This window comes from Typopeltis vanoorti, chromosome 18, assembly GCF_054136105.1.
Source record: "Typopeltis vanoorti isolate ZY-2024b chromosome 18, IOZ_Tvanoo_1.0, whole genome shotgun sequence".
Lineage (NCBI taxonomy): Eukaryota > Metazoa > Arthropoda > Arachnida > Uropygi > Thelyphonidae > Typopeltis > Typopeltis vanoorti.
The window spans coordinates 46,461,112-46,481,477 of record NC_143566.1 but is presented as its reverse complement, the minus strand read 5'-3'; the positions used below and the strand labels follow the sequence as shown (position 1 = coordinate 46,481,477).

General features: G+C 37.4%; 1 protein-coding gene across 2 annotated transcripts in view; it reads right to left on the bottom strand.

Annotated features, from left to right (window-relative positions):
• The window catches only part of LOC150096630 (meckelin), a 575,505-nt gene that overhangs the window by 421,020 nt on the left and 134,119 nt on the right, over nt 1-20,366 (bottom strand). The window lies entirely within an intron of this gene.

Genomic DNA, 20,366 nt, shown 5'->3' with positions numbered 1-20,366 from the left:
CCAAGGCCTTTGATAGGATACCACATGGAACCCTAATCAGTAAACTGGAGCAGATGGGTATAGATATAGGGTTGGTGAGATGGATAAGAGGGTGGTTGAAGGAGAGATATCAAAGAGTGGTTTATTCAGGAGTGGAGTCTAAAAGAAGTCTTGTGACTAGTGGAGTGCCACAGGGCTCTGTTCTTGGACCACTGCTTTTCAATTTGTTCATCAATGATATTGGAAAGAATCTGAGAGGAAGTGTTCACTTGTTTGCTGATGATGCAAAGTTGGGTAGAGCAATTGTGAGTGCACAAGATGTCAAAATTTTACAGGATGATTTGGATAGTTTGGAGGACTGGGCTAGGAAAAATGGATGTCAATTTAATGTGGCAATGTGTAAGGTTATGCACTTTGGGGTGAAAAGAATAGCAGCAGTATATCGCATTGGTGGAATCATACTCCAGGAGATTGATGAGGCCAGGGATTTGGGAGTGTTGGTGGATAGGGAGTTGAAGTTTAGGGGGCACATTGCAAAAGTAACTAAAACAGCTCACCAAATCACTTGGCTTCTGAAAAATACTTTAACATGCAGATACGAATAAGTTGTTGTTCCTCTGTATCGAGCCTTGAAAAGACCCCATCTGGACTTCTGTGCCCAGCTATGGGCACCAGGGTTTCTTTGTGATGGGGAGGAAGTGGAGAGGGTCCAGAGACGAGTGACCAAGATGATAGCAGGTCTGTGGAATGAACCTTATGAGAATAGGTTGAAGATTTGTGGGTTGCAGAAATTGGACGATAGGCGAAGGAGGGGTGATATGATTGAGACATTCAAATTACTGAAGGGTTTTTATAAGATTGATCCAGAAGATATTTTTGAAAATATGACTGGTGGTGGGAGGACTAGGGTCCATGCATGGAAGCTGGGCAAGAGCGTGGTTGACAAGGGTGTTAGAGCTAGGTTCTTTACTTGGAGAGTGGTAAATGAGTGGAATAAGCTTCCAGAGTCTGTTGTGGGTGCTACGACTGTGAATGAGTTCAAGGCAAGGTATAATAGATACTGTGTGAATGTTGAATAGTTGTTCTTGACATGATGTTAGGGCCTCTCTCGATGAGTCTGTCGACTCCTTGGAGTTTCCCGGAACAATAATAATAATAATAATAATGTTATAGACTCTCCCACCATGGACAAAAATAGGCCAGATGAGATGATCTAGAAGGGATATAACAGAAACAGCTGTTAATGTTGAAGTGATGAGGGTGGTTCATTTGCTTTGACATAGAGACTAGGATTGGTGAAGTTTGAAATGCTCCAATTTCAATACTTATGGCTTGATAGTGGATAGGAAATCTATCATTAAAGTGCACTTTCTCTGAGAGAAGCATAGATTTGGGATCGATAATCAAGTTTTGATCTGATTCAGTGCAAAGTACAAACAGAGCAAAGAACATTTGTTGGCACCCCAAAAGGTGAAAAATAGGGTGCAAAGATGTTCACTGCTTTATCACAGCTAGCTTATGTGAGGGAATAAACTAAGTTTTTTTTGTCAAAAATGAGCTGTAAAAACTTGACTTCTGGTGTGAGTGAGATTAAAGTTTGTCCTGATTTGAGTTCTGGATCAAAACAAAGACCAACCACATCTGTGGCAAAAAAATTCACACAAATTCTTCTTTTGGAAATTTTGAACCCACTGACAAGCATCCATTTTGAAAGATGGTCAAATTATCCATATAGAAGGCATTACTTATAGTTGGAAGTTGTTTCATGTTTCATTATTGAGTTAACTGTGATTGCAAGAAGTATGGCATATGACACTTAAAACTGAATGTTGCAGGACTTCCAACTCTTGAGCAAAAAGTCTAGAAAGAGTAGTTCTATCTATCACCTGGACCCAGAAGATTCAGTTGGATAAAGTTCCTGACAAAAAAGGAAGCTCCCTCCAAGACCACAGTTGTCTAGGCTGTTCAACATTACAAATCTCCAAGCACAATCATATGCTTTTCCATATCATGGCAGAACAATGGCAGGAAGTCTGAGATTGGTCATTATTTTTACATTTAAAGCAACAGAAAGGGTTCAGGATGTAGAGCCTAACTGAGCAGTTGAGATAACCTGCTTTCAGAGATGGTGGTCTTGGTGTGTTGAAGGTAAGGATGATGATGTTCCTGCTGGGAACCAGGTGCCCATCCCTAGGAATGAAGATTCTCCTTATGATTGACACTCCTTGATTTTTCAATTCAGAGCAGATCTCCTCATCAGGAACATTGAAGACATCGCTGCTCTGATATCAAACCTCTAGAAAAATTTAAAGTTTTGTGGGGGATGACTAATTGGTATTTCTCTAATAGATGTTGCACAAAGTAATTTTTCAGACATTCTTATTGCTGCTTCAATAAGAACGTCTTCAACTTCCAGACCCTTCTGGATGAAGAAGGGTCTGGAACACAGGTTGAGAACAGATTTCGAATGGAATGAAGTCACGACAAATTGGTGAACTGTTGAACCACCTAAAAACCCTCCAAAGACAATACTTCAACAATGGCTTGCACTATACCCTGAGAGTAATACTGGTATTCCAACAGCCAAACATCTTCCAAGTGGTGCCCACTTGGACTGGAATACTTGGAAAAGTCTCAACAGACTTTGAATGACAGGACAATGCAAACAAAACCTCATCAAATGGGGCTATCTCACTGGACCAGATAATTGTGAGTGTGGGACAACCCAGTCCATGGAACACCTTCTTTAATCACCTTGCACAAAAGAGGACCTTATATCATGCACAGAAAGAGCAGCTGATTGCGCAAGTTACTGGAGGAATATCTAACCATATTTATTGTATATAACTTATGTATAGTTTCTTTTTCTTCATATTTTACTTATTATTCCCTGTATAATTCACCTACCAAATTTAAGCTGTTCTGATTTGTAATGTATCCTAATTTGTTGTAAATAATGTTGTACCACTTACTTACTACTGTACCACTTGTGTTTGGATACAAATACGACAAATTGCAAAAAAAATGGACTTTCATTCATACATCAGCAGACAAATCTGGTAATGAAGGAATCGGAATCCTAGTCAATAAAAGGATCTATAGTCAGATTTCATCCATCTCCAGAATCTCTGAGAGAATAATGACAATAACTTTCAACTCCAACCCAAAAGAAATGATAACTGTACCTATGCACCCACTGAGACTTCAGATGAAAACTCCAAGAATACTTGAACTCTCAGACTTTCTCTACACTCTCCGAACACAATCTCTACAGATGGAGATTTCGTGCACAAGTAGGATCAGATGTTTCAGGAATCACAAAAAATATAGGCCTTTCATGAACCACAAATGAAAATGGTCTAACTGAACTATGCAAAACTCATAACCTTGTCAATCTACAGAGTAAATTTCCACACAAAAGTGGAAGAAAATGGACCTGGGAACACATCTAAATGTAAGAAGATCAAATTCATCACATTTTAATTAATGGAAAGCGAGTGAGATCAAGTAAAAATTCAACAGTGTAGAATTAAACTCCGATCGCAGAATAGTAATTGCATATATAAAAGTTTGTCTCATCGCTAATCTAAAACAAGAATAACAAATAAATATCACTGGAATGACTTCACTCTTCCTAACATACAAACTCAGTACAAAGAAGCACTACAATATGTGAAGAATCATCCTAGAGCTTCACTCACATGGTACAATCCATCATTCTTTTGAGAAGATGAAGACTTCAACTTCTCAAAAGAAATGAGTAACATAAACCACCGAAAAACTGATACAGACACCCAATGACATCAAGCAGCAATACAGGAATCAGAAGACACATAATCCATACATTGAACTAAAAGAACTAAACCAGAGAAACGTACAGGTTAGCTAATTCCTTATTCACCAAGGAAAGGAAGCCCAAAAGACTATGAACAAAAATGAAGAACTCTTAGATTGGAAGAATCACTTCAAAAAAAAAAAAAAACTACTGAATAACTCATCAGTGAAGTTCACTACAAGTGCTTTCCCAGAAATAATCCAAACAAGAACTATCCATTATGTGTAACAAGTTTACAATGCAAGAATGTGAAACTGCACTAAAAACCCAAAAGAAAAAGAAAGTATCTGGATTGGATGGTAAAACAGCAGAGGCTATTAAACATGGAGGAAAAGAGCTTTTTAAACCACTATTAAATATCTGTAATACAGCTCTAGCCATATCCAACATTCCATCACAATGGAGAGAAGGCCTAATAATACCAATACCCCCCCCCAAAAAAAAAGGGCAATCTAAACAACTCAGAAAGTTACAGGGGGAATCACACAACTTTCTACCATACTGAAAATCTATCAGAGAATCAAACCATATGTAACTCTTCTTCTACTCAAAAATCAAACAAGTTTCTTGGAGAACAGAAGCAATGTTGAACACATCCACTGCCTTAGAAGGTTGCAAGAAAGATCAAGAGATAAAAACCTTCCCTTAATCTTAAACTTCATAGATTTCTCAAAAGCCTTCAATTCAACCAAAAGACAAAGGATGTTCAAAATTCTCAGTTATTAAGCCATATCCTTGAAAATAATCCAAACAATAGCAGGACAGAATCAGAATTATCTTCCAAGAGTAATGGTTAATGGAGAGCCTTCCTATTTCCACAGGGGTTCTTCAGAGCTATGGCACCATATCTTTTTATGATTACCCTTGATTACATATTCAGACTCACAGGAAATGGGTATGGAATAACTCTCAAAAGATCCAGCAGGACAAACCCACATAAGTAGTCTATTTTGTAGATGATGTTATCTGAATGATTAACATTCAGACTGCTCAAAACCATCTAGATAATTTATGTAAAAATGCAGCACTGATTGGGTTGGCAGTCAATAGCAATAAAATAAAGTCCAAAAGAACAGAATAGAAGGAAATATTAGGTTAAATGACCACATTCTTGAAGAAGTAAATGATTTTCAGTACTGTGGTTCCTACATCAATACTCTAATTAACATATTGAAAAGAAAGCACAGAGCTCTTCAATTCTGTAAAAGGCTAACTAATATCTGGAAATCCAATCTAATCACAACAAATACCAAAATTTATCTGTACAAAACCACCAGTAAAACCATATTTAGATGTGTCCACAGACATGGAACATCACTACTCAGCAAGCAGTTAATATTGTCATCAATGAGCCTCCATAGCTCAGTCGGTATAGACAAAGCCCTTAGCTTAGAAAGAACTGGATTCGATTTCTGTCCATGATGTGAGGAACCTTTATCTGGTCTCTTTCAACTAAAAGTGAATTAAAGATACCAAGAAATTATATTCTTGGTTTAATCCTTTATCCAAGTGTAAGGAAACAAGTTTGCACCTGAAGTATTTTCATGACTGGGGAAACTCATATAAAGAAGCTAATAACTTCACATCAGTTACCTTAGTATCCCATAATGCAAAGCACATCTCCTTGCAGACATATTATTATTATTATTATTAAACAAGACCTCATGGAGTCAAAGACTCATCTAGGAGGTCCTTTTATCTCACACACATCTCATCATACCGGGTCTTAAACACATTCAAACTCCTTGCAGACACCAAACTCTCAGGCAAGGCATTCCAATCATTCACAACTCTGCACGAAAAAAACCTGCCTCTCACTCCCCTACTCACACCCTCTTTATACAGTTTCCAGGTATGACTTCTGGTTCTCCCCTGATCTCCCACTATTCGCTGTAGAACTTCTCCACCATTGATCCTATAGCAACCCCTTACCAACTTGTAGGTCTCTATCATATCTCCCCTCTTCCTTCTCTCCACTAGTCTCTGCAAATTACATCTTTTCAATCTTTCCTCATACTCGACATTCCAGAGGTCAGAAACTACCTTAGTCAGTCGCCTTTGGACCCTTTCCAACATCTCTTCATCCTTCTGAAAACCAGGTGACCAAATCTGGGCACAATAGTCCATGTGTCGCCTAATCAAAGCCTTATACAATGGAACAAGAATCTCCCTACTTCTACACGTCAGTGTCCTCCTCATCATTCCCAGAAGTCTTTGTGTTGTCTTCACAATTTTGGCGATGTGACCCCTAAATTTTAGATCCTTATCCACTATCACTCCCAGATCTCTTATTTCCTCTACTTCCAACAATATATTCTTACCAAGCATAAATTCTGCATGACATCTTTGTTTTCCAAATTTTAAAACCTTACATTTTGCAACATTGAACTCACATCCCCATTTGCTTGCCCAATCAATCAATTTATTCAAGTCTTCTTGCAAGGCCACAACATCTTCACTACTCTTTATGGTTCGTCCCAACTTTGCATCATCTGCAAACAACTGAATATCTCCATCCAAATCTTAGCCAATATCATTAATATACAAGTTAAATAGTAATGGCCCTAAAACAGATCCCTGAGGCACTCCACTAGTGACTTTCCTTTTCCTGGATATTGCACCCCCATACACAACTTGTTAATACCTATCAGATAGCCAGTCTCCAATCCAATGCACTAATCTAATATCCAACCCCATCTGCTCTAGTTTGACTGTCAACTTATCATGAGGCACTCTATCAAAAGCTTTTGCGAAATCCAAGTATATTACTGTGTATCCTTCTCCTCTGTCCAAGGAAGCAGTCACTTTATTGTAATAAGTAAGTAGATTACTAAAACACGACCTCCCTTTAGCAAATCCATGCTGTCCATCAAAGATTATACCATTGTTGTCAACCCTACTCTGGATTCTAGTTCTCACAAGCTTCTCCAACAACTTAACCACAACACCCGACACACAGATAGGCCTATAGTTTGATGCTTGAGTTCGATCACCTCCTTTATGAAGTGGCACAATCTTGCCCTCCTTCCACTCTTTAGGGACTTGACCAAGTGCAAGACTCGTATTAAAAAAATATGTCAAGGCAGGTGTCAACTCTCTGGCACATTCCTTCAGAATACGCGGTGATATATTATCAAGTCCCACAGCCTTATTTACATCTAGTTTACTCAACTCCCCAAACACCTCTTGCTCACTTACAGTCAGTCTCTCCTCCCCATCATCAACTGCTCTTAATCTCTCCATGAAGTCACATTCACAAGATTGAAAGATCTTTATGAACTGCTCATTAAGTATCTCCACCACACATTCTGCAACAGCTGTCTTTATACCATTTCCTCCAATCAATGTCATCCTTCCATAATCATTCTTTCTTTTGCTGGCTACATATCGAAAGAACTCCCTAGGATTCTTTTTAGCTTCATTAGCTAACTGCTGTTCATACCTCTCTTTAGCTACTCTCACCAACCAAGTCACTCTCCTTGCCTGGTCTTTGTAGAACTCATGAAATTGGTTACTTCCACTTCTCTTATGCTGCCTCCACAATGCCCTTTTTCTCTGTATTGCATGCTTAATCTCTTTATTCATCCATCTCACACCTAACTTATTTAACCTTCTCACCCGTGGTATACATTTAGACATTGCATCCACTAAATATTTTTTGAAAATCCCCCAAGCTGCATTGATCTCTTTTCCAGCTAACTCCTCATTCCATGCTACACCTGCAAGCTGTCTCTGAGCTCTTCATAATCACCCCCCTTGTAGTTCCACATATACCCTTTTTTCACAGGGGTCCTTGCACTGCTGGCAACCACCCAAGTAATCACCTCATGGTCACTTTCACCAATTGGTGGATGATTTGATACCTCATTGATAATTACATCCTCCGATGAGATGACCAAATCCAAGACCCTTAATCCTCTTGTGCCCTCTGTTACATACTGTCTGAGGTAGTTATCCCTCAAAAACTCAAGAAACTCATTTTCTTTACTTCCAGTTGCTATCTCTTCATTCCAGTCTATATTGCCATAATTAAAATCACCCATAATGATCACCCTTTTCTTATTTGCTTGGCTTATTTGACTATACATTTCACTATCACCACCATCCACATTACCAGGTCTATAACAACATCCCACCAAGTATTTGATTCTATTCACCTCTATCTCACACCATACTGCCTCAAAACCACTGGCCCCATTTCCCCCTTGCATCTCTACCTTGTATGGACATAACTCTTTCTCTATCATCAATAGCACTCCCCCTTCCTTTTTACCCCTTCTATCCTCATGAAACACATCATACCTTTCCATCTCTATTCCTGTCAGGATGTCATCCTCATCTAACCATGTCTCACTTATTCCGACAATCTCTGGGTGCACAGACGCAATTAGTGCAACCATTTCATCCGCCTTGTTTCTTATACTTCTAGCATTGGTATACAAACACAACAACTCATTTCTGGATCTACAGCTAGTTCCACTGATACCACTCATTCGATGTGATCTCTCCATGCTGGACTGGGGCCATTTCCCTTTCTGCTTCTTCATTTTAGAACCCTTTGCAATTCCATCTGTTTCCTTTTGATCCCTGATCATCCCATTACTTTCCTGCCTACACATTCTCTCACCTCCTCTTGGAGCATCCACCTTTCTCACGCTGTGTATCCCTGTCCACCCTGAGCCTCCCCGTTTCCCTGCTCCTCTTGCACACCCATTCTCTCATTATCTATACTCATACCACTCACTTCCACATTCATTTCCACTCCTTCAATCTCTCCTGTCTTACTCTCCTGCTCTTCCACATCACTCCCCTCTTGATCTGATTCATTCTCTCTATTCACTTCTCTACCTTCCAGCAGCAGTCTCTCCAAGCGACTCACACCATAACCACTCAAATGCAGTCCATCGCTCCCATACAGCTCACTCCGTCCCTCAAACTCATTCCACACATTAACAAACTGTACTCCCATCTCCTCACACATTTCAGCCAGAATATCATTCATAATCCTTGCTCTCCGCCTCATTTCACCACAATCATACCTAGGCAACACACTGACCACCCTTCCTGTCACACTATTCTCCTTTATCTTTCCAAGCAGTCTCCTGACATTCATTTTGACATGCTCTTTGTTCTCTCTCAAATCATTTGTTCCAATTAATACAATTAACTCTTTCCCGCCTCATGTTCAATGCCTCAATCACTCTACTCATTTTACCGCCTGGAAAACATACCTTGTGCATTTTATCCTCTAGCACACCTTTAATAATGGAGTCGCCATACAACGCCACTCGCTCATCTTTTGTTAACTCTTTCATGCCATCATGATTTATTTTAATAGTTTTGACCTGCATTCTCTTAATTTCATTCCGCATCCATTTCATTTCTTGCTTCATCCAATCCAATTCACCTTCTGAACCTCGCGACACATTCACTCTATCATTAAATCTTTCTAACTTTCTAACTCTCGACCCTCTCTTCTCACTTTCCCTCTCATTCATCCTTCTTTGTTTCCGTACTTTCGGTCCAACATACGTCCAACTTTCACTGTCATTCTTCTCACTTTCACTCTCACATATCTTTCTTTGTTTCCGTACTTTCGGACTAACATGCGTCCAACTTTCGCTATCATTCTTCTCACTTTTACTGTCATTCATCTTTCTTTGGTTCAGTACTTTCGTTCCAACATGCGTCCAACTTTCGCCATCAGTCATTCTTTTTTCGCTATCATTCATTCTTTCGATTTTTTTTACTTGCGGTTTCTGCACCACGCCATTTCTACTTTCATTCGTTCTCTCAATTTCGTTTCTTTCCGCCTCACTTTCGTCCCTTTTAACATCCGTTACGGTTGTCAAATCGCTCTTTTTCTTTTTTCCTGATTTTTTAACATTTTTTCGCCTGTCTTTCTCGCCATTCTCTTTCAAACGTGCACTCACGACACAATCGGTACTAGCACTTTCTGTCATCAACTTCATATTCGCATTCATCAATTCCTCGTTCAGGTCACATTTCGCACACACCCTTCTTCCATCCGCACTAAACATCCACAAATCATTTATGTAATCGAAGGAATACATATAACAGACCTCACACTTAACGAACCTACTGAAATCCAAATTAAAATCATGGAATGACAATGCAGCCGCCATTTTTTTTCTCTGCAGGTTACTAGGTCTAATATTAACGTTTTCGTATTTAGTTTAAGCAAGAAAAAAAAACCCCACACTAATAATATCGGTAGCGTACAACGTTTACAGCCGCTCTTACTTAAACAATTACGCATATATACTTAATTATTCCTAGTAAAACTTATCTGAATCAGGAGCTCTTCAAAGCACGTTCGTAGCGCTTGACCCACTAGCCAAAAAGTATGTCACAACTTATTATTAAAATACTCTGGATTAGAGATAGTTGTTGGAAGTTTTTCCACTTGGTTTTACTATAAATTAAAGATACCATGAAATTATATTCTTGGTTTAATCCTTTATCCAAGTGTGAATTACAGCCGCTATTTGAATATATAATGCTATGCTAGTCATATTACTGAGGCAAGTGATATGAAGTCATTAGCTTCTTGATACGAGTTGCCCCAGTCCTGAAAATACTTCAGGTGCAAACTTGTTTGCTCACACTTGGATAAAGGATTAAACCAAGAATATAATTTCATGGTATCTTTAATTTATAGTAAAACCAAAAACTTCCAACAACTATCTCTAATCCAGAGTATTTTAATAATAAGTTGTGACATACTTTTTGGCTACTTGTGTATGAAAATATGACTTCTGCATTACTTCAACCTTAGTATCACCTCTGGGTCTGGTTCCCACTGATGAGACTTCAATAAAGGTTGAAACCGGTCAGGGTAGTGACCCTTCCCATAATGCATAGCATTATTCATGTCTGTAAGGAGATGTGCTTTACATTATGAGATACTAAGGCAAGCAATGTGAAGTCATTAGCTTCTTTATACGAGTTGCCCTAGTTCTTGAAAATACTTCAAGTTCAAACTTGTTTGCTTACACTTGGATAAAGGATTATACCAAGAATATAATTTCTTGGTATCTTTAATACCAATACCATTCCAATGAGCTCAGTATACTCCTCAGTTGGTCATAATTTCCTACTTTGTAGTTCAGCATGTAACATTTTCTGAAGGAACATTCATAAACTTAGTCACTTTCCAAGTGAGTATTGCATGATGACTGTCACCAACCAAAGGCAGAATAGTTGTCTTTAACTGAAATACCCTCTGACACTATAATCAAATCTAACACTCTTTGACCTTGAGTTCCTTCTGTCACATGCTGTTTGAGGAAGTTGTATCAGAACAGTTCAATAAATTGCTTCGTTCTTCTCAAGATTTTACTGCTACACAATCAATATTTGGATAATTAAAGTCTCCAATTATGATTACTCTTTTTGCACCCATCGTCTCTATTTGGCGATGCATTTCTTCATCACTAGCAACCGATCCACCAGGTCTGTAACAATATCCCACTATGTAATTGATCTTGTTAGAGTCTATCTCACACCAGATGGCTTCAAATTCACTGCCTCATGAAATACTGTTGCTAGTACTACAATCATAGGTCTCAACACTAACTGGATTCAAGTCATCTGATATCAGTAGCAGCACACCCCATCCTCTCCTGTCCAGTCTATCCCGCCTAAAATTAGTGTACCCTTTATACTCGATACCAGTTAGTATGTTTGATTCTGATAGCCAAATCTCACTAATGCCTACAATCTGAGGTCCCAACATACTAACCAGGATAACAAACTCTACCCCTTTGTTTCTGTTGTTCTTGAAGAAAGCCAGCAAAGACAAAGATCCATAATAAAAAGAATTTAAAAAAAGCCAACTGAGATGGTTGGGATACTAGCTTAGACATCCACCTAACTATGTTCAATGCTCTTGTTCTATACAGGCCACATAATGGACATAGAGGAAGATCAAGAAAACAGTTTTGGAAATACATATGTAAACTTTGAAGATGAGGGTCATGAACCATCTGAATTCAGCACAAAAAAGAGCAATTTGGCTCACTTTCATCTAATAAAAATATCTCCATGAGTTTTTGCTATATGAATATTCTGTGTACATTTCTCTATTCATAAATGAATAAATAATAATGATCTTGGGCTGCTTCTATAGTCAAGTTCTTCTTCCAGACTGCATGCAGAATCTTCTCATTCAAGTTTTACTCTTACCTTAGTTAGCCTTTTCACTTGTGGAATATATTCAGGCATTACTGCTATTAAACAGATGTTGATCAATGAAAAAGCAGCATCTGTCTCCTTTCTATCCAACTCTTGTTTCCATGCTATACTTACAGTTGTTTCCTAAGCTTTTCATCATCAATGACTTATTAGTTCACATATATCCTTTCCTCATAGAAGTATTGACATGACTAGCTACAATCCAGGTGATCAACCTCATGATCACTCTCACCAACTAGAGGAAAATTAAATATTTCATACACAATCGCTTTCTGTGATGATATGATCAGATATATGACTCTCAATCTTCATATGCCCTCCGATACATATTGCCTAAGATAGTTGTGACTCAAGAAATTCATTTTCATTATTCTCAGATGCTATTTCTTCATTCCAATCGGTATCACCTCAATTAAAATCACTCAATCACCCTTCTCTTACTCACAAGCCCATTTGCAGTACTTTATTTTTCTACATTCCACATTCTACTCTATAGCACCATTCAACTAAATATCTCTCCCTTTCATAACATCAACAGAAAAAGTTTTATAAACATTTCAGTTTTAGTGTTTCCAAGTTTAATAATAAAAACATCTAAAATGAAAGTCCAATGTTTTAAGCAACTAAATTAATAACTAGCATGCAAAATTTTGTATTAGGAAAAAGGATTTCATGAGTTATATGTGCTATATTTTCATTATAAAAACGTATTCTTCCTCTTGGCATACAGCACTTCGCATCATGCAAAGAATGACAATGAGAACCAAGAATAAACTCTGACAATTTCCAGCACATTCCCTGTTTATAAGATTTATGAATTCCCAATTGTCTACTAGCTTTACAGTATTTTAAAAATAGCTAAATGAGCATTACAGGAATTTACTTGCATATTTTATTAAAAGTGCTAACATCTATAAGTTTGTTACTCAAAACTAACAGCTCTTTAGGAAGTAAAAAGCTTAAGAGGTATATAGTAAGAAAGGATCTGGAAAGTCCCAAACAGTTAAAAATAATTATATTTATAATTAAATATAATTATGATATTATTAATTTATTATTTATTATTTAATATATAACATATGTAGTAATTATTAATTTAATTATTATTAATTAATAGATATTACATATTATAATATATATGTAATATATATTATAATATGTAATGTATAATATAATATACATTACATATTATATATAATATATATGTTATATAAATATATATTACATATATGTTTCATTATAAGAATTATATTATAAATTAATTAAATATAATAATAATAACTCAACCATGAAATCATATATTAATCAAATGAATCATCTGGCATATTAGATGTGAGCAGGTTATCGTTACATGTAGCTTTCAGATGATTGGTAGCATAAACAACATAATATGATATGCTGCATAATCATATAGCAGAATTCCAAATATCACATAGGATAAGGGTTTGGTTTCTATTTGGAGTATCTTAAGAGTATATAACTTCAGTAGATTCTTTGAAAATTTGAAATAAGGGGTTATCTTTCCAGATAAGGCACCAACTGAATAACCAAGTCATGGTGTTCTATGAAGATGTGGGATATAAGCCCTGCTTTAACTTTCCTTGAATGTGCAGTATTGCTGTGGTGTTCATTTTTTCAGATTTCAAAACTTCTTTCAGGATGACAAATTTAGGATTTTTTGCATGAGCATCAGACAAAAAAGAAAGAAAGTACCTTATCAAATATACCTGGAAGACAACCTCGTGTTACACTCACAGAGCAACATTGCCACTTTTTTTGAAACATTCTTATCTTGATATAAAGTACCATGACTGCATTCTTAAATTCTTGTTCTGAGGCACATTAAGAATTTTGGTGATTGTCTTGGTTATGACCACAAGCAGATCAACAAAATTCTTAATATACATAAAAATGAGAACATATGCTTTGAAAGTCACTAAAGTTATATACATTTATTATTATGTATATTAAGAATTTTGTTGATCTTCTTGGATTCATAATCAAGACAACTGCCAAAATTCTTAATACATCTTCAAAAGCTCCTGTACTTATTGTTATTGTATGGGCACCTCAAAGGATTCCGAAGACTCATTGTGGGAGACCCAAACTATCAACACAATCTGTCTCATACCTCTCCATGACCCCATTAACAGATAAAGCACTCAAAATTGACTCTGGCAACCCATTCCACTCATTCACAACTCTCCAAGAAAAAACTTGTACAAATTAAACAACAATAGTCCCAGCACCAAACCCTGCAGCACACCACTAGTCACCTCGATTCTGCCCCTCCATATACCACTTTTTTGATATCTGCCCAGCAGCCACCCTCCTATCCACTTAACCAGTGTCATATCTATCCCCATTTGTCCAAATCACATAACAGAGTTCCATGTGGTATTCTGCCTTTGCAAAATCCAACAGAATCATCATGTAACCATTTCCTTTATCCAACTCAGCTGTTACTCTATTATAAAAAGACCTTCACAAAGCCATGTTGCCACTCAATACAGTATCATATTTTTATTCACCCATTCTTGAATTCCCTTTTTGACCAATTTTTTCAGTACTTTTACCACCACACCTGAGATACTGATTGACCTATAACTTACTACTGCAGTCTTAGAACCACCCCCTTATGCAATGGAATTATTTTGTCCTCTTTCTACTCCCTTAGAACTCTACCAGAGTTAAGACTTAAAGAGCCTAGTCAGAGGCATTGCCAGTTCCCATGCACATTCTTGCAAAACTGGAACTGATCCCACACAGCTGTATTTACATTGAGATTCTGCAATATCTTAACAACCTCCAATTCGTCCATCTCTGTTCCCATATTAATGTCTGTCACATAGGTTAAAGCAGTAACCTCACTAGGATGATGATATATCCTTGCAAAGTGGTCACTCATTAACTCGACTATTTTCTTTGCTTTTGTCACATCATGGCCATCATCACTCATTAAGGTTAATCTTCCAATGTCATTCTTCCTCTTACTTACTTGCCACATAACAAAAGAATTCTTTGGGATTTCCTTTGTCCTGCTCAACTAGATTCTTCTCATAATCTGATTTTGCCTTCCTTGCCTGAGCCTTTGTACTGTTTGTGAGTTTGCTGTCACCTTTCTCTTTATATACCCTCCATAGAATTTTCTTCTTCTGCAGCTTGTGATTAATGATAATACTCATCCATCTGACTGCTACCTGATTAATGCTTCTTACCATATACAATTTAATATTATTTCCTCTAGATTACCCTTAATTATCTCTCATGCACCCTCACCCTGCAGTTTTTTATGCCATGGCACAGATTTAGGCTTCTTCCTAAGCTTGTCATAATCACCTGCCCTGCAGTTCCACATATACCCGCTTCTTGATAGAATATTCCTCATGTTGTACAATCTCTAAAGTCAAGACTGACTTTCACCCATCGGAGCAATGTGTTCACCTTGGTTATGGATAGCTCTTCTGATCCTATGACTAGGTCCAATACTCTCACACCCCTAGTCCCCTTCATCACATGCTGCCTCAAGTAATTATCTCTTAGTAAATGTAAAAATTCCATTTCCTTCCTGCCATGTGATCTTTCCTCCTTCCAGTCAATATCTGCATAGTTGAAGTCCCCCATAATAAACACTCGACCTGTACTGAATACTAATTTGGCAACGCATGTCTTCTAGATCATCTGTGAAACTCCATGGTCTATAGCAACAACCAACTGTATATTTGGTCTTACTGGCCTTAATCTCACATCAGACTGCTTCAAATGAACAGTCACCCTCCTGCCTATCTCTTATTCTTTTTGGGCTGCAATTCATCTGCTATCATCAGCAGCACCCCTCCCACCATCCTATCTTCTCTACCTTCCCTGAAAATATTAAACCCTTCACATTCTGTACCTGTGATTACATCATCTGCTGTTAACCAAGTTTCACTAATGCCTATAACAAGATTTTACAAGATTTTAAGAGCGCAATCAAATACTGTGAGTATAACATTAAAGTGGCTTTTATTCCATTGCATAAAATCTTCAGATTCTTATATCCACCTAAACCTCCACATAATCCATGAAAAAAAAAAAGCACTTATGACTCATTACTCTTGTGATATATGCCAAACAAGAAGGTCAGGGGAGATCTGCATTTCAGAACATATAAGGGACGTTAAAAAAATAAGACGGCATAAATCAGGTTGGGAATCCCAAGCATTATATTGATCATGATTGTTTTTAGAAGAAAGTTCAAATCAAGGAAGCATTTGAAATGCTAAAGATTCCGTACAATGTAACAAAAACAAGGCTTAATCTTACACCAAGTTTGGCCTGCTTTCATTAAAAATCTAACTATGATGGACCTAGGACATGACACGTGCCAAGCTACAGGACATGACACGTGCCAAGCTACAGAACATGACAGCAACAACTAGCATTATTCCAACATGTATACAGTGATTAATTTAATGTTTTTATTCTGGTTACTTATTTGTATGTACCAATTATTAAGTTCTGACAAGATCTAATATGTGTAATCATTGTTTTTCCAGTCTTGTTTTTTGTGTGTAACTTTTACCAGTTCCTGATGATGTAAGTCTGATGACTTACAAAATTTGTAGCATTATATTTGTTTTATTCAACTCATTATCTAAAAATGTGGTCTCAATACTGGAAGCTTTCTATATATACAATTTTTAATTGCTTTCTCTGGCAGATTCTAGCTGTCACTATATACAGATATTTTTACCAATGTAACCAACAGTACTACACTATTAAGTTTACATTATTACTCATCTCTTGTCAACAATTTTTCTCCAAATTGGTTATTCTATCATTTGTCAACACTCTAATATTGACAGATCACATATTCTGTCCTCTAAAACACTTCTGAATTCATCAATACACCTAGAGCTTGGTCTTTCTCTGCATTTTTCCCTGCCACCCTGACAACAAACAAGCACCTGCTTTATTACTATTATTACGGGCAACTCCAGGGAGTCATTAGACTCATCGAGGGAGGCCCCAAATCATATTCATCACAACTATTTGACATTCATACAGTACCTATCATACCTCGCCTTAAACTCATTCACTGTCACAGCATCCACCACAGACTCAGGGAGCGCATTCCACTCATTCACTACTCTAAAAGTAAAGAACCCAGCTCTAACACCTTTACTAACCACACTTTTGCCCAGTTTCCATGGATGTCCCCTAGTCCTCCCACAACCAGCCCTGTTCTCAAAAATATCTTCTGAATTAATTTTATAGAAACCCTTCAGTAATTTGAATGTCTCAATCATATCTCCCCTCCTCCACCTATCAACCAATTTTTGCAACCCACAAATCCTCAACCTGTTCTCATACGGTTCATTCCACAGACCTGCTATCATCTTGGTCACTCGCCTCTGGATCCTCTCCACCTCCTCCCCATCAAGAAGAAACCTAGGTGACCAAATCTGAGCACAGTAGTCTAGATGGGGTCTTATCAAGGTTCGATACAGAGGAACAGCTAATCTTTGCTAATCTTTCCTCTCCCATCCTATTAAAGTTACCATACCATCAGAGATTAGATCTGCTTGGGCTTTCTTGAATGATAATAATGTTAAATTCCTCCCTAATATCATTTTTAATATTATTGTAATAATGACGGCATCTCTGGCAGAAATGGTTTGAGTACTGTCTTATACACATACCAGCCACTGAATTAGAAACTTTCATTTAATACTGTGTTGAACCTCCTTCAGCAAGAATTACAACATATATACAGTTTGGAATAGATTTCACAAGGTGTGGGATTGCATCTATGTCCACAACATAGCAGTGGTTCAGCAAGCATGAAAGTGACTTCCACCATCCTCCCTGGCCACCACAAAACCCATATATGAACATCACTGAGAATGTATGAGAAATGTTAGAAAAACAGATTGGAGCAACATCCTCCTCCATCAAATCTGAGCCAGTTTAAGGACCATCTGGCAGAAGAGGATGTTGCTCCAATCTGTTTTTCTAACATGTCTCATACATTCTCAATGATGTTCATATATGGGTTTTGTGGTGGCCAGGGAGGATGGTGGAAGTCACTGTCATGCTTGCTGAACCACTGCTGAGCAATTCTGCATGATGGACAGGAACATTGTTATCCATAAAACAAATTTCAACTACTAGATAAAAAGTCAACATTACAGGATGGACTTGATCAGCAACAATGTTAAGATATTTGTTGGACACCCAACCTTCCAGCAACATCAGGGGACCTGTTCTGTACCCAAAAGTCATGCATCACACCATGACACCACCTCCAGAACCTTGAGTTCTGTTTACAAGGCAAGCTGGGTTCATTGCTTCATGGGACTCCTACTAAACTCTCTGCCTACTGTCAGTACAGAACAAGGTGTACCATGACCCCACTGGACAATGACTTTTTTTCCAGTGTCCAGTCAAGGTGTTCCTGACACCAATGTAAACTAAACTTTCTATTTCTTTGCAGAAATCAGTGGTTTCTGTATAGGCATGCAAATGTCAATACTGATCCTCTTTAATTCAATTCCCTCCACATAGTTAGGTGAGATATGGGTTGGGGACGTCCTTCATTAAATACTTCAGTCAATAGCTGCACATAGGAAGTTCTGTTTGTCCACGCAAGCCTTCTCATACAATGCCGATCTTGTTGCTGACAGATGTCTTATGACCACAGTTATGCCTCTTAGCCAAGCAAATGTAGGGTATTTTTCAACTAATTAAACATCCATGATATCTCACCTCTTACTGCTGACAATTACTAACCAGTAGCATTAGTTGCCTAGAACATGTGATAACGCATGTGACCAAGTATTTTGCATGTACGCTGCATAAGTGATGGTGATGTTTATGTGCATCTGCATAACAGTTTCTAATTCAGTAGCCGGTATGTGTATATAAGCCAGTTTACTATTTTGGCTAAATTTCTCTCTTATTCCATATAAATTAATTCAACTGGCAGCCAACCATAACAGCTATGCTTATTCTGTCATCTATTTGCATATTTAATTTGCCATTTTCACTAAAAATTATGCCTAAATATCTGAAATATTTTACTTGTTCTACGGGTTCTCCATTGAGAATGCAGTTGAAGTTTCCTATGTTTCTGCCTATTTTCACAGTTTTGGAATTTTTATTGCTGATAAGTGATATAACTAAGTTACTGAATAATGGACACTTGCAATGGAGTTCTGTAGGAGTACATCATCATCTGTATAAAGAAAAGAGCAGAGTTTGATATTTCAGATTCTGATATCAGGGTTAATACCACATTTCTTTCAATATGTGATCCATATAGATGATGAACAACAGTGAATATCATGTGCATCCCTGCCATACACCTAATTTTTAGATTAAACCATATTACTGTAATTTCTTCAGTAAGATGGTTTCAGTAACAACTGATATTGCTCTGTAAAATGTTCCATTTGCTCATATAACTGAGCTTTTCTCTTAGTATCTTGTTGTATGCTTTTTTTTTTTCCGGTAAACAAAAAATAAGTACATATCCTTGTTATACTCCCATGATTTCTTGGCCATCTGTTATAAAATGAAAATCCCATTCTCACTCAATTTGGCTTCAGTCCAGCTTGTTCTTCAAGTTTCTCTTCTGTGTTACATTAAAGATGCCAAGAAATCATATTTCATCCTTCATTCAATGTAAACAAACAAAGTCTGCATGTGAAGTAACTTCACGACTGGGCTAATTGTATACAGGGGTGAATGACTTCACATCAATTGCCTTATTATCTCATAATGCAAGGCACATACCCTTACATGTCTGTAGGGATATGAGCCTTGGATTATGGGATACTAAGGCAACTGATGTGAAGTCATTAGCCTCTACATACAAGTAGCCCAGTCGTGAAGTTACTTCACATGCAAACTTTGTTTGTTTACACTTGGATAAAGGATGAAACCAAGAATATAATTTCTTTGCATCTTTAACTTATAGTATAACCAAGTGAAAAAAACTTTCGAGTTTTTTGTTCCACAATTTTTCTTAGCTTTTTTCTCAAGTATGGTTAAGACATATATACTCATAGAAACACTTACAGAACAATTCCTCTTGTAATTTTCAAATTCAGCTTTTTCTGTTTTTAGATGGGATCTATAAGAACTCTATTCCAATCATCTGGAATTTAACCTTCTGACCAGGCAGCATAGCTACTGTAAAACTCTTATATCTGCATACCTGGTCAAATATCATCTATTCAGCTGCTTTTCACACATTTCAGGCTTTTGACAGGTTTTCGACTTCACGTGGTGCTATGTACCTGATTGCATTCTTCTTGAATATTTTCTACCACTGTTCTGTCAGCTCTTG